Source organism: Pristis pectinata, chromosome 11 (genome assembly GCF_009764475.1).
Source record: "Pristis pectinata isolate sPriPec2 chromosome 11, sPriPec2.1.pri, whole genome shotgun sequence".
Taxonomy (NCBI): Eukaryota; Metazoa; Chordata; class Chondrichthyes; order Rhinopristiformes; family Pristidae; genus Pristis; species Pristis pectinata.
In genome coordinates, this window is record NC_067415.1 from 26624665 (window position 1) to 26639687 (window position 15023).

At 40.0% G+C, this 15023-nt stretch overlaps 1 protein-coding gene across 7 annotated transcripts in view; it reads right to left on the reverse strand.

The window, feature by feature from the left end:
* LOC127576243 (microtubule-associated tumor suppressor candidate 2-like) overlaps positions 1-15023 on the reverse strand; it is a 334776-nt gene that overhangs the window by 207158 nt on the left and 112595 nt on the right. Inside the window, exon 1 of one of the 7 annotated variants that reach the window (XM_052026686.1) lies at positions 2189-2320. The exons of the other annotated variants lie outside the window; for them this stretch is intronic. The gene's annotated coding sequence lies outside the window, so the exon portion shown is untranslated. Of the gene's footprint in view, positions 1-2188; positions 2321-15023 lie in introns of those variants that run through there. 7 annotated transcript variants of the gene reach the window in all.

Below are 15023 nucleotides of genomic sequence, written 5' to 3' on the forward strand. Positions count from 1 at the left end.
ATGGACAAAACAGCTGAATTCCAGGGGTGAAGATAGCATTTGACTGGATGTAATGGTAAATAAAATTAAATTGGTAAATTGGTTTATTATTGTCACAGGTACTGACGTACAGTGAAAAACTGTTTTGCATGCCACCTAGACAGATCATTTCATCCATCAGTGCAATGAGGTCATACAAGGAAAAAACAATAACAGAAAGCAGAATAAAGTGTTACGGTTACAGAGAAAGTGCAGTGCAGGCAGACAATAAGATGCAAGGCCATAACGAGGTAGATTGTGAGGTCAAGACTCCATTTTATCATACTAGGGACCATTCAACAGTCTTATAACAGTGGGATAGAAGCTGTCAAGGAGTTCTGGTAAAAATGAACCAATGGGAATCAAAGAAAGATGGCTGTGGTTGTTAGAGGTCTATCTCACAGTCACAAGACAAAGACCAACTGCCTTCAGTTGTTTCATTCAATAACTTGCCCTCATCATAAAATCAAAAGTGGGGATGTTCAATGATGACTGCATAATGTCAGATCCATTCACAAATCCTCAAACAATGAAACAGGCACACCCCTATATACAGGAAGATTTAGACAACATTTATACATGGACTGATAATAATGGCAAATAAAAACCTTGCTAGAAGAGTGGCCATCTCTGGCAACAGAGGGCTCAGCAGTTTACACTTGATGCACGATAGTGTAGTGGTTAGCATAACACTTTACAGCGCCAGTGACCTGTGTTCAATTCTGGCCACTGTCTGTAAGGAGTTTGTACGTTCTCCCCATGTCTGCGTGGGTTTCTTCCGGGTGCTCCGGTTTCCTCCCACATTCCAAAGACGTTCAGGTTAGGAAGTTGTGGGCACACTATGTCGGCACCGGAAGCGTGGCGACACTTGTGGGCTGCCCCCAGAACACTATGCAAAAGATGCATTTCACTGTGTGTTCCGATGTACATGTGACTAATAAAGATATCTTATCTTGTCTTATCAACCATTGCCGAGTCTCCCACCAGCAACACCTTGAAATCACCTTTTATCAGAAAATCAACTGGACCGGCTATCTAAATACTGTTGTTACAAGAGCAGGTCAGGGGCTATGTATCCTCTAGTGAATGACTCACCTCCTGTCTCCCAAAAGTATTTCCCTCATCAACAAGGCACAAGTCAGAAATGTAATGAAATGATCTTCACTTGAATGGATTAGGTCAGCTCCATAAAACACTGAAGAAGCTTAACGTCAACCAGAGCAACTCATCCCAATTAATTGATACGTTATTCACTTTTCTAAATACTCATTCCTTCCATCATTGGCACACCATGATTGCAATATCATCTACAAAACGTGTTGCAGGCATTTCCCAAGGACATACTGACAGTACCACCCAAAACTGAAGCCTCTACTACCAAAAAACACAAGGGCAGCTGATGCATGAGGACATTACTATTTAGAAATCATCCTGACTTGGAAATGTATCTCCTCTGTCACTGAAGTTCCATATCCATCAACATGTGTATCTTTACAATTTGGACTGCAGCAATTCAAAAAAAATCAGTTAGTCACAAACTTTTCAAGGGCATTTATGGGATAGCCAATAAATGCTGGCTTTGCCAGCGACACCTGCATCCCACTAATGAATAAAAAGGTGTTGCTCCTTGCTGGAGATATTGTGCAGAAACCTGATTCTAAAACTTCCCAATGCAATCAATTTTCACCACCATAATGCTCTGGAACAAAACAATACTTCCAAAGCTGTAGCTGCAATTGAAATATTCTCTTATAGTCCTTCATGCTTGGCACAGTGTACAAGACTTCCGTGAATGTTACTGAAAAAATAACAATCTAAGCATTAGAATACATTAGAGCAATCTGAAACTGCAATGAATGCAAAAATCACTTTTTGATTTGCGCATAGTCTAGTAATTATGGCAATGATATATTTCACATGAGATCCAGGCATTCAAATAATCTCAGACACCGAACAGTATACCATTTTCTTCTTCTGTTTAATGGACAATAGCAAAATCCATATTTTTTTGTCTGCAAACATAAAAATAATGTTTTTCATCCAGGAACATGGTAATTAATTCATTTTTCAAAGTGAATATCACATACAAAACATTTCCACAAATTAATGATTAAAAGAATAATTGCAGCAGAGACATGTATTTTCCATTGTGTCATGTAGACCTACTTACCTGCACAGCAAATGCAAAAGACACTGAATTCACAATGTCAACTTATTCACAAAATATGTTTGCATTGCAATACATATTTCCATTCTTTGCTCCATGTTCAAAATCATTGCTTAGATAATAAAGCAACTCAAAAGCTTCTGATCAGATTTAAAATGATTTCCTTCTATTAAAAAATGAAAGCATTCTTCCTCAATAACTATTATTTTGCTTTAGATTTACATCACTTCCTTACTCTAAGAATAAATCTGTTGTAATTCCACTGCCAGGAGAAAATTAAGTAGGAGAATAACTCTGCTCTCTTCTTATTGTGATGACTTCTAATTGAATCCTGAGCAAACTCTAAAGAGGAAGTGTGTATGGATGGGTGTATACTTGTGTGTATGCGTACTATGATGGGGGTGGGGAGGGAAAGGAATCATCAGTTACCACCAGTGTATTTTTTTTCTTGATAGGCAAGCCCATAACTATTTAAATACAATTCTACAGCTAGACAGCATTGCAGAAAAATTGATTTCCTTTTCTACCTCTTCTGCTTAACACTCATCAGCTGTTGCCTTTGAATATTGGAGGTTCTTTCATTAGTCATTATTTTGTCCCCTTTATTACTTCAGCAAACCTGGAAATCTGCCAGATATTAAATACTTATCAAATATTTATTTTTAATCACAAATTTTGTGCTTGCTACTTCACAGAAAAAAAAAACATATTGAAGAATTTGTGCAAACTATTGAGTGGGCATAAATTATACACCACATCTAAGAACATACAGTGCTCATTGTCATACATTTTAGCAGAGGTGGAAGCAGTAATCACTTGGCCTTGAAATTTCATGACTGAAATCAACTGCAGCTGCAGCACTTACTTTCAACATTGATCTTTTAAAAGCATTAACATCTGTTTGACTTTTCCATGCTAGTCATTTGATTTTTCTTCTATATCATTGCTGTTTAAACCAGCATCCCTGATGACATCCGGCAGAAAGCTGCCCAAGGGGATTTAATGATTCCCACAGTGAAATGTCAGTCCATTTAGCCAATACTTTACTCTGATTTAAATCAGTGTATCAAGTAGCTTTCATTTGGCAAGCAGAGTCAAAATAGGGCTCAGGTGGACTAACACATGAGATGCTGGAGAAACTCAGCGGGTCAGGCAGCATCTATGGAGGAAATGGACATTTTCCTCCATAGATGCTGCCTGACATGCTGAGCTCCTCCAGCATCTCATGTGTTGCTCCAGATTCCAGCATCTGCAGTCTTTTGAGTGTCCACTTTTGCTACTCCACTATGAAGTCTCTTCAAAGTATGCCAACTTTGAAGAGGTTTCGACAGGATTTCTATGAGACCCTCTCTCATTGCTCCCCCTCTGTGATTTCTGCTGTTCTTCGACCAGGTATTCACCTGGTCTTGAGTCCAAATGAAGGGTCTCGACTCAAAACATAGACTGTCCATTTTGCTCCATAGATGCTGCCTGACCCGCTGAGTTCCTCCAGCATCTCGTGTGTTGCTCCACATTCCAGCATCTGTAGTCTCTTTATTATCCTCAGGTGAACTAAGCTCTAAGGCCACATAGTTATTCAGGTAATGCCATTTTTACATAGCCAGCTGGTACAATCCACCTACTAACATCAAGAAACATCTCACCAGAAACATTGGCAATGCTGTTGTTTGCGTCCATTTAGTGTTAAGGGAGAATAATGGCATCAAAACATTGTCATTAGCCATAATACTCCATTAATATTGGCAATGCAATAAGCTCTGTTTGAAAAGGCCTTTCTGCCTTATGTCCATTGGGAGTAAAATCAGGAATCCTCTCAGCACTATAAAGTTATTTCAATATTTAGAATTTTCTGTTAATACAGAAATATATTAACATCGTGAATTTAACATAATGGTCCTGCAATCCGCAAGGGATTAAAGGATCAATAAAATTGAAAACGTACCACAATGTTTTGATTTAATCTCTCAAAAACACAAAAGTAAATAAGCAGTACAAGTACTGCAGAGGCAAACATTATGAATATTACAAGTGCGGACTAAGGTAGCTTTTGTATATATAAATGGCATTGAAGGATATTATAAATCAGCTGTTAATACATCTCAGACAGTGAAAATCGAAGTTCACGTGTTCAGTGTAAAGCAGTCCAGCTGCAGTGATCTGTTCCAAGTCACCATAGCAACATGAACAGCAATCTGTGCTTAACTGCTTCCCAGCACAGTAAGCATGCTTTAGCCCTTGCCAGTGAAACTATATTAACAGCCCTTGGTAGACTGGAGGAAATCCTGCCTTTGCAGACTACAGTTCACCAGGGAAGCCGAGGTTGTGCTATCTTTTACCCTCTACCCTAGGTTTATCATCTTTTCAATATGAAGACATGGGAAACATCCATTTTTCACTAATCCTACATTAAACCCATGTTTTATTCTGCCCACATTTTCATCAACTCCACCAGATTCTACCTCTCGCTTACGCACTGGGGGCAATTTACAGTGGCCAATTACCATATCAATTCACACGTCTTCAGAATGTGGGAGGAAAATGCAACACCCATACAGTCACAGGGAGAACATGCAAACTCCACACAGACAGAACCAGAAATCAGGTCTGAACCCCTGTCTCTGGTGTTGTAAGGCAGTTACTGTACCAGCTGTGGCAATGTTCCACCCAGCTGTCCCACTGGTATTACTATTTATTTTTGCAAATAACTACTTTTCTCGAACTCTATTGGCAACATTCAAAGCTATAGCGATGGGAACAAGTATTCATGCCACACCATGCCCAGGTTGCTGATGTTGGTGGTGAGGATGGACAGTGGGAATGTTTCTGCCAGCACTGTTTACACCAACCTGGCATGTCACTGTTGCTGTGCCTGCCCCCTCAGCTTGTTGCCTCTGCAGAAATACTGCCCTGTGCTCAAACACCATGGGGCCAGGATTGGCTCTTTGTGGAATGGGACCATCTTGACAAATAGGGACAGTTCGTCACCCCACTGCCTTCCTTAACACCCAACCCCATCCTAAAGAGCTTCTGAACAGTAGTGAAGATGACATCCAAAGTTGTTCTCTACTAATAATATACTGGTTCTTTATTTGTCTCAATAGAGGTTTGCCCAGTTTATTGTAATATTCAGTTTAATTGCACCCTCCCCTCATACCTATGCTCTTCAATATCCCATCCAGTCTAATTTCAGTCTCCCCTAAATCTCTATATCTTTCAATGTCCAACTGAGTCCAATACCACTCTCTGCACAGTCCCTGTACTAGTTATTAGTGCCATTCCTCTCTCACTGCCCAGCTCCTGTCATTGCTACCTCCTCTGGATTGTTACTGGAGAGAAGTACATTCAGACCCAGTCACTGTGGGGCAAACTCTATCTTTCAGTCATGTAGAACAGGATCAGGAATTAATTTTTGCAGGTAGGGACTGCGTAATCAAATAGAAATGAATGACAACTATTGGTGCTGTTAGTGTCACTACAACTCAAAACATGTATCATATCAAGCTGCCACAGAGCTATGATTCTATAACACTCAAAGAATCAGTTTTCAGTTTACAGATTCATCGTGTCTCTAAATTTCACTGAAACAACTATGTTCATCTTTTGCTTCATTCAAATAAGACTCAAATTTTCCAAGCATCAGATCCCAAAGAGCAACAATCCTGCACTTATCTAGACTATACACAACACTTATAAGCCACAGATCACTCTACCTTTCTTTTAGGTTGATGTTATCTTACTCTATTCCATTGCAAAAAAACCTCATAGCACAATTAAGATAACATATAACCAAACCTGATGTTCAATAGATGATTATCTGTATAATGCTTGTTCCAAAGCCTTGAAATGTCCACTGTGCATGTTCTGAATGATTATAGAAATTAAACTCATTATTCATAGAAGTGGTCCTTTGGAGTAGTAAGTGAAATAATTGGTTGGCGACTGTCAGTGGGAGATCCATGGAATTCCACTATCTCTCTAGTTTTTTTTGTGCTTGATCATCAGACAGTCCTGTAATTGTTTCCACCGCTTACATTGTTCCGTTGGCTGCCTAGTCCTGCCCTTTTATATCTCAAGTGTCATTCTGGGGTTGAAGGTCAATTTAAGGTCATGGTATTCTCTAGAGAGACAGTAGCATCACCGTACCTATTCTAGTCATGACTTAATTACTGAATAGCGTCTAACTATGGCCATTGAACAGCATGAAAACTGACCTTTGGTCAGCAAAGTATGCACACTCAGAATTTAGAAGAAATGCCCTAAATGGACCTAGGACCTCAATCACTCAGGACTCAGTGTCAATTTGGAAAGAAAATGTAAGGGAATATAGACTTCAAGTATTTCATTCTGAAATTACTGTTCTGTTGAACACATTTTCTTATTCTAAATAAAACTTTAGTGAGACTCCCACTGCAGAATAACTGAAAAGAAAAACATTGCAGAGATCATCGAAGTGCAACCAATTGGATAACTTTTAGACCCAACATAAACTTAGCAATGGCTGTTTTCCTGTGATGCATGACTCCATGATTACTGTGCTATCTTGGGTTTCATTAACAAAAATGTTAAGGCAATAGAGAGAGAGTATAGTACACATTTGTTACAAATTTAACTCTTATCAGGAAACAAAAATACCTGAGCATTAGCCATACTTTCACAAGGCGAAAGAAGAATGCAGTGAATGAAAAGAGTTTAAAATTCGAGTGGATAGATAAGAGCAGATGAAAACAAATTGTTTCCACTGATAGATGGGTGTAGAACAAGGGGATATAGATATGATTAAATATCAAAAATTTAGGACAGAAAGGAGAACCATTTTCACACAGGAATGTGAAGCTGTAGGATGAACAATTGGAATACGTGATTCAAGTTGAGACCACATCACTATTTTAAAACTACATTTTATAAACAGAAAGGAAAGTGAAATACAAGGATGTGGAAAAAGAGCAGATTTATGAATCTGGGCAACTGTACATATGAAGGATAATCACAAACATGGTCTGATTGACTAACCAGCCTATTTCCATGTTGCAGTTTCTATGTAATTGTGGTGATGCGGTTAGTGTATTCTGTCACATTCATTACTAGTTTGAGAGACGCTTGGCTCACTTGTTTAATGACTGGACAGCAGAAAGTCTATTGTTCAGCCAAAACATTTTTTAAATGTTGATCCCATGAGATCCAAATCCTGGGGGCTCTGAACTGAGGATGTGAGCAGATTTCTCCTGTGCTTCCGCCACCTGCTGCTGCTCACACATTCTCTGATTCACTCAGTGTATCTAAATCAAAGAGGCCATTACAATCTGATGTGTTTCTCATTGAGATTGTGATTGACACTGACTGGTGTGAGATACTGGGTTTGTGAATGTCACTCGACATGAGGTTTCTTCTATGGCAACAACTCAGATACAGAAGAATATGTTGGAAAGTATCTCCTCAGATATAATGTATAATTAAATTGCATCATGATGGCCTGGCATAATACAAGTGAATAAAGGAAGCAATATTAAAAAAAACATCAAGGTTTGGAGATGCCTCAATGACTCACTAGTTCTCAGAGCTCTGCTTGCCATTTCTACAAGATGAGAGCAGTTTTTTTAAAATTCTATTAAATGTACTGCTATTATTCTATTACTTTGTTCTGCAAGCAGACCTGAAACATTAAAGGTGCATAGACAAATTATAAAATTACAGCCAAGTCACTTCGCAACCACCTTTTTACATGGTTAAATGATTATTATGCAGGGGAATCACATCTTTGAGGGGTCAACTTTACAAATAGTCATGTGGAACAATCTAAAGTGGAAGTGATGAAATGACCATAAAATTTGAAAAGAACTGTCTCCCAAGGGTAAACGCATATTTGATGATATTTACTGGACTCATTTTAGCAGATTACTGAGTCTCTCATCTATTCTCACAATCTTTTGGTGTTTGCCTTAACATTAACTTTGGCCAATCAGTAAATCACAATAGCTACAGAAAAAAAAAGTCAGACTTCTCTAATCTACCCTTTCAGTGGGAAAACACCCCACTGCACCAATGACTTTTATTCACCTTGCACAGCAGTTGTCCTATGATCTTCTTAAGTGAGGTGAAATTAGTGTCTGTTTCATGACACATGACCCTAGGAAGTGAGTCTGTGCAAATTCCTCTTATCCTTACAGCCAGCCAACACAGAAGTTACCATCAGTCTGTAGGTTGCACATTATCACACTGTAATTTTACACAGCAACAAATACATTCATTTCCTACAGTATATTTTAATTTATTATTTAGAGGTTTATGGCAGAGCATCAGTTGTATGAACTGTCAAAACAAATACATTATATTTGTAGCTGTAGCAGTTTTTTCCATAAATCAAGAATAACAAATGGCTATCCAACATTCAGGAAAATATAAATGCTGTACACTCCAATATATGAACTATGGAATGCAAAATTAAACTTCTCAGCAGCACTTGAGAGCCCGAAGTAAGGAAACTGTCCATTAAGCTTTTCTGTGAACAAGCTAATATATATCTGTATCACCACTCTTGCTCAGCTCAAGTGTAAACAGCAACTGCATTAACATAAAATATTTTGTTTCCTCAGTGCACTGATAAGAAGAAATGTACATTTTTTGCTAGTAAATAATGAATGAAATTTTGTCAATCATTTCAGAAAGATGGATTGTAATAATTGTGCTTAATCGCATGACAATTATTCAAAATGAAAGCCTCCAAAGATTACAGCGACTAGCCAATGGTTACTACTGCCACAAATACTGTACCTCATTCCTTTGCCTTCAATCAATGAAAGTATTAAGTTTTATTAACCAAATGGCTGTGCAATTACCTTCACCCTTCTGAAATCATGGCAATATATAATTTCACTCATTAAATTGTAATGTTTTGGACATTAGCAATAACTTAACTGCATTCCCTGAGTAGAAATTTGCCTCCATTACATAGGGCTGTGAGAACTTGTCCATGCTTAAAGCAGGGTTTACTGCCCCATGCTGACGTGGGTATTCTGATAATCACAGATTTTCTTCAGTTATCATTAGAAGAAATGGCACTTTTTCCACATCGCCAGAAGTCACCTTGAAGAGGTAGCTTCACAACCAGGAAAAATGTGTGTTGTTGTGATATTAAACTTAATCCTTATAAGAAAAGTGAACTATAATGAAATCACACTGTAAGCTCAGCACGGATACAAAGGTGTTTTGGATACACACTGAATTCAAATCAGCTCATGCTCAAATGGAAACAAAGCAGAGTGAGATTGCTTCTCCTGGAGTCAGGACAGGTACTGACTCTGAATTCAGTCAGCATTTACAAGATCTCTAGATGCGTACAGATCAAGAAGATTGTTCAGCTCATCTTAAGCTTTACATCCAGAACAACCCAGCATTGTCCTCAGTGGAATACCAAATCATTACTTCAATGATTCTGAGATTTTTGCATAAAGGACTGTGCATAATGGTTTATTCGTAGAATATATCTTTCCTTTTTTTTAAAATGATACATATACCCTAAATTAAACTGTTACCAGCATGAAATGTATCCCCATGTCCTACTCACTATTTATTTTAATGAAGAGTACTAGTTTAACATTTTCTAGATTGCATACTGGTGCAGCAGGTTGTGTCAATGGAGTTAATTACATCCTCCCACATCCCAAGGATGTGATGGTTGGTACGTTAATTGAATACTGTAAATTATTCCTAGTGTAGATTGGGGGGGGGGGGGGGTGGGCAAGGGAGGCAGTAGGAGAGAAAAAAGGAAGCAAATTGGAAAATAGGTCAGTAAATCGGGAAATGGGATTGATGGGACTGAGAATTGGCATAGCCTTGATGGTCCGAATGGCCTCTTCCTGTGTTGTAAAAAAAATATGAAATACAAATCCATAAAATCTCCTCAGATTCATATTTTACAATTATGTGACATCCATCTCAAATATGGATAGCCTGTCACCTACCTTTCCTAGTCAGTCATCACTTAAAGCTATGGTGTTCTTACTGTGATCAAATTCACAACACTAATCAGGAAAGGATGGGCTCCAAAATGCCAGTAATTCACACTGACAATTCTGTGAGCAAAATTTTGGCAAGCAACAACTTGATTGTATTTGTTTGCTTTTAAAATTGTTTTATTCAGAACTTGTTTGATACATATACATATATAAGAACTTGCAGATACCCCTCGTACACTGTTATCTGTACTCTCAGCCTGCGTGAAAAGAGCTCACTCTGTCTGACAGATGTATAAGCTTCTGGTGCAGCACTCAAGCACTGAGTGGAGTTTGCTTAAGCTCCAATGGAAGCTGGGGCACTGGCCAGCAAAGATGGTACCAACAGTGTCCCCACAAGTGTGCCAAGTTGGCATGCTGGTCAGAAAGGGTTCAAGGTCTGCACAAATTATTGTATCAAATTGATGATGGTCTGCTCCCTGATATGTGATACTGCACAGCAACTTTTAGATTGGCTTCCAAATACACCAAGCATTTCATTGTGTATAGTAATTGGCTTCTTCAGTAATCTGAGTCATTGACCCCCGTCCTAACTGCAGGCCACTCAGGTATTGCAAATCATCACATGCAGATTCCACCTCTGTACTGTCCTTTAAATTGCATATCATGTTAGCATTTGAGTTGGTCGCTGCCAGCAGGAAGGTGTGTGATGGTGCCTCACCCTCAGTGCCATAGGCTTGGTGCCCAGCTTATATAGTCAGCACCTCTCCGAATACACCCATGTTTTACATATACACTGAAGTTTTCATTTTGCGTTTCAGCAAAATTTCCTATGGAAATGAATGCACATACCAGCAGGTTCAAGAACAGCTTCTATCCCGCTATCAAAAGATTCTTGAACAGACCTCTTATATGATAAAGATGAACTCTTGATCTCAGTCTACCTCGTCATGGCCCCTACACTTTATTTGTCTACCTACACTGCACTTTCTCTGTAACTGTAACACTTTATTCTGCATTTTATTTTTGTTTTCCTTTTGTTCTACTTCAATACACTTATGTAAGGAACGATCTGTCTGGATGGCATGCAAACAAAAGGTTTTCACTGTATCTTGATACATGTGACAATAATGAACCAATCACCAATTACCAATTCTATGTAAATGTGACCTCTGATAACAATTTTGAAGGTTGAGAGTTTGGAAGTAAAAGGGATTAGACAAAGATTTCACTGAAAAGCAGGGAGCCTATACAAGTTAATATATTTAGGAATATGGGTAGAAAATTAGGTGGGCACCATCATGGATAATCAATTGTTCAATCCAACATTTCTCTGAGTGCTGTACCCAGCCAATGCAATGCACAGTAGGACAATATGGGTAAAATGTGTCCTCGTATGTACCCCAGGTTGCTGTGGGAGGTGAGGGAGGAGATTGCGGACCCTCTGACGATGATCTTTGCATCGTCGATGGAGACGGGAGAGGTTCTGGAAGATTGGAGGGTTGTGGATGTTAAGATAAAGATAAGATAAAGATAAAGAAGGAGAGTAGGGATAGCCCAGGGAATTACAGACCAGTGAGTCTTACCTCAGTAGTTGGTAAGCTGATGGAGAAGATCCTGAGAGGCAGGATTTATGAACATTTGGAGAGATATAATACGATTAGGAATAGTCAGCATGGCTTTGGCAAGGGCAGGTCCTGCCTTACGAGCCTGATTGAATTCTTTGAGGATGTGACTAAGCACATCGATGAAGGGAGAGCAGTAGATGTAGTGTATATGGATTTCAGCAAGGCGTTTGATAAGATACCCCATGCAAGGCTTATGGAGAAGGTGAAGAGACATGGGATCCAAGGGGACATTGCAGTGTGGATCCAGAACTGGCTGGCCCACAGAAGGCAAAGAGTGGTTGTTGAAGGGTCGTATTCTGAGTGGAGGTCGGTGATCAGTGGTGTACCTCAGGGGTCTGTACTGGGACCCTTGCTCTTTGTGATTTTTATAAACGACCTGGACGAGGAAGTGGAGGGGTGGGTTAGTAAGTTTGCGGATGACCCGAAGGTTGGGGGTGTTGTGGATAGTTTGGAGGGCTGTCAGAGGCTACAGAGGGACATAGATAGGATGCAAAGTTGGTCTGAGAAGTGGCAGATGCAGTTCAACCCAGATAAGTGTGAAGTGGTTCATTTTGGTAGGTCAAATATGTTGGCAGAATATAGTATTAATGGTAGGACTCTTGGCAGTGTGGAGGATCAGAGGGATCTTGGGGTCCGAGTCCATAGGACACTCAAAGCGGCTGCGCAGGTTGACTCTGTGGTTAAGAAGGCATATAGTGTATTGTCCTTCATCAGTCGGGGAATTGAATTTAGGCGAGAGGTATTGTTGCAGCTATATAGGTCCCTGGTCAGACCCCACTTGGAGTATTGTGCTCAGTTCTGGTCGCCTCACTACAGGAAAGTTGTGGAAGCCATAGAGAGGGTACAGAGGAGATTTACAAGGATGCTGCCTGGCATGCGGAGCATGCCTTATGAAAGCAGGCTGAGGGAACTCGGCCTTTTCCCCTTGGAGAGATGGAGGATGAGGGGGGACCTGATAGAGGTGTATAAGATGATGAGAGGTATTGATCGAGTAGATAGAGGCTTTTCCCCACGGCTGAAATGGTAGCCACAAGAGGACATAGGTTTAAGGTGCTGGGGAGTAGATATAGAGGAGATGTCAGGGGTAAGTTTTTTTACTCAGAGAGTAGTGAGTGTGTGGAATGGGCTGCCGGAAACGGTGGTGGAGGCGGATACGATAGGTTCTTTCATGAGACTGTTAGATAGGTACATGGAGCTGAATAAAATAAAGGGTTATGGGTAAGCCTAGTAACTTCTAGGGTAGGGACATGTTCCGCACAGCTTTGTGGGCCGAAGGGCCTGAATGGTGCTGTAGTTTTTCTATGTTTTCTATGTTTCTATGTATGTGTTTAACTCAGTTTTTATTGAGATAAACAGAGTGCTTGATTGCACGGAGGGTGGTGAGGGGGTGGTTGGTGAGGATAGAGGAAATGTTGTTGACTCACAAAAAAGCCAGACTAGTGTTAGGAGTCTAAATAGCAAACACTGAGTGTTAACTTATAGAAATAGAAGCAAGTTTTACGACCAACCATGATAATACTACTCATATTCACTGCACTCTCTCTGTAACTGTAACACTTTATTCTGCACTCTGTTATTGTTTTCCCTTGTACTACCTCTATGCACTGTTATAATGAAATGATCTGTATGGATGGCATGCAAAACAAACTTTTTCACTGTATCTCAGTACATGTGACAATAATAAACCAATTTACCATTTATTACAAAGCATTTTAAAAATCACAAGAACTAACTATATTGAGGTATTACAAAAAATTTAAAGAAATATAAAAATTGCCCTGATAATAATTGCAAAGCAGGAATGGAGTGAGAAGAGGCTAGAAAATCTAAAAGTGTTTCCTGCAGAAGAAATTTCATGGCAGGACCTTTTCAACTGGTTAACTGCAGCTAGACAGATTCGTGAGCCAGTGGGAAGGGAAGGAACTTGGCAGAGCTAAGTCCAGTACAAGGGACAAGAGTCAAACACTGCAATGTTCTCATGACCAGGGGGTGAGAAGTTGGCAACCCAATCACAAGGGTTCCAGTTGCTGGAGTTGGGCATTAGGGGAGCTGTCATGCAAAGGCTGGTGTACAGTCCAAGCAACTGCAGCGTATGGGGAAACACTCCTGCTTCAACTGCCCAACAAATAGTGATGGATAAGAGTGTTCATGTTGCCCTTCAACTCTGGGCTTCCCAAGGCCCGAGAAAACAAGTCTGCAGCCATTATAACATAATCCAGTGTCAAACAGCCTCCTTAAAACAGACCTGTTCTTCTCCAGACAGTGTGTTGGCCATCTGCCCATCATTTGTGCCTCGGTAGAACTGTAGCAATTGGGTTTCAGATAGCTCTTCCATGTATAACGCCCCACTCAACACGTTGGGGTGGGGGCAGGAAGAGATACTTTATAAATCACACAAATTTGAATATATTTTGTGTAGTCAAGTAACAAATGCACACACACACAACTTGCATCTGCACAGGCTCTCATACCCCGGAGTCTGAGCACAATCAAATTATGCTTTCTGGAGACAGAAGAGTACAGCTTAAACTTATTTTATTTTACATGAATGGGTAGCAATTCCTGGCAGTATGCCTTGCAGCAACATAAAGCAAACAGTATAACTGACCTATCAGAAAACAACTGAGAGACTCTGGAAAACTTGTACCACTGAGGGCAGCACAGTGGCACAACTAGTAGAGAACCTCGGGTGAAGTCTGTGTAAAGAATGCTTGTTCTCCCTGTGATTGGGTGGATTTCCCCTGTGTACCCTGGCTTCCCCCCACATCCCAAAGACGTGGGTCGGCAGCTTAACTGGCCAATGTAAATTGCCCCAATTTTGTAGGTGATTGGTGGAATCTAGGGGTAGCTGATGGGAATTTGCGGAGGTTAATGGAAAAATTTGTGGGGAATGAGATTGTTCTGTGAGCCATCATTGACTCAATGGGTCAAAATGGATGCCTTTCATGCTGCAAAGAAATATGGGAAAATAAGGCAATATCTTGGGAGCTAACTTTTGTCCAAGGCAGACATCGATGATGAAATTGACTATTGCCTTCAATGCACCAACACAGCACAATGAGGAGAAGAGTATTTGAAGATCGAGATCTCAGATCTGGAAGAAAACTCATGGGCTACTGGGCACCAGTAATCCCTGCCCTCCTATATGCTTCTGAGACCTATACTACCAGCAGTAGCATTAAAGCTGTCTCTGCAAAATCAACCAGACTTACTGAAAGTAAGTTAACCAATGTTAGTGTACTCTCCCTGGCTAACATCCCC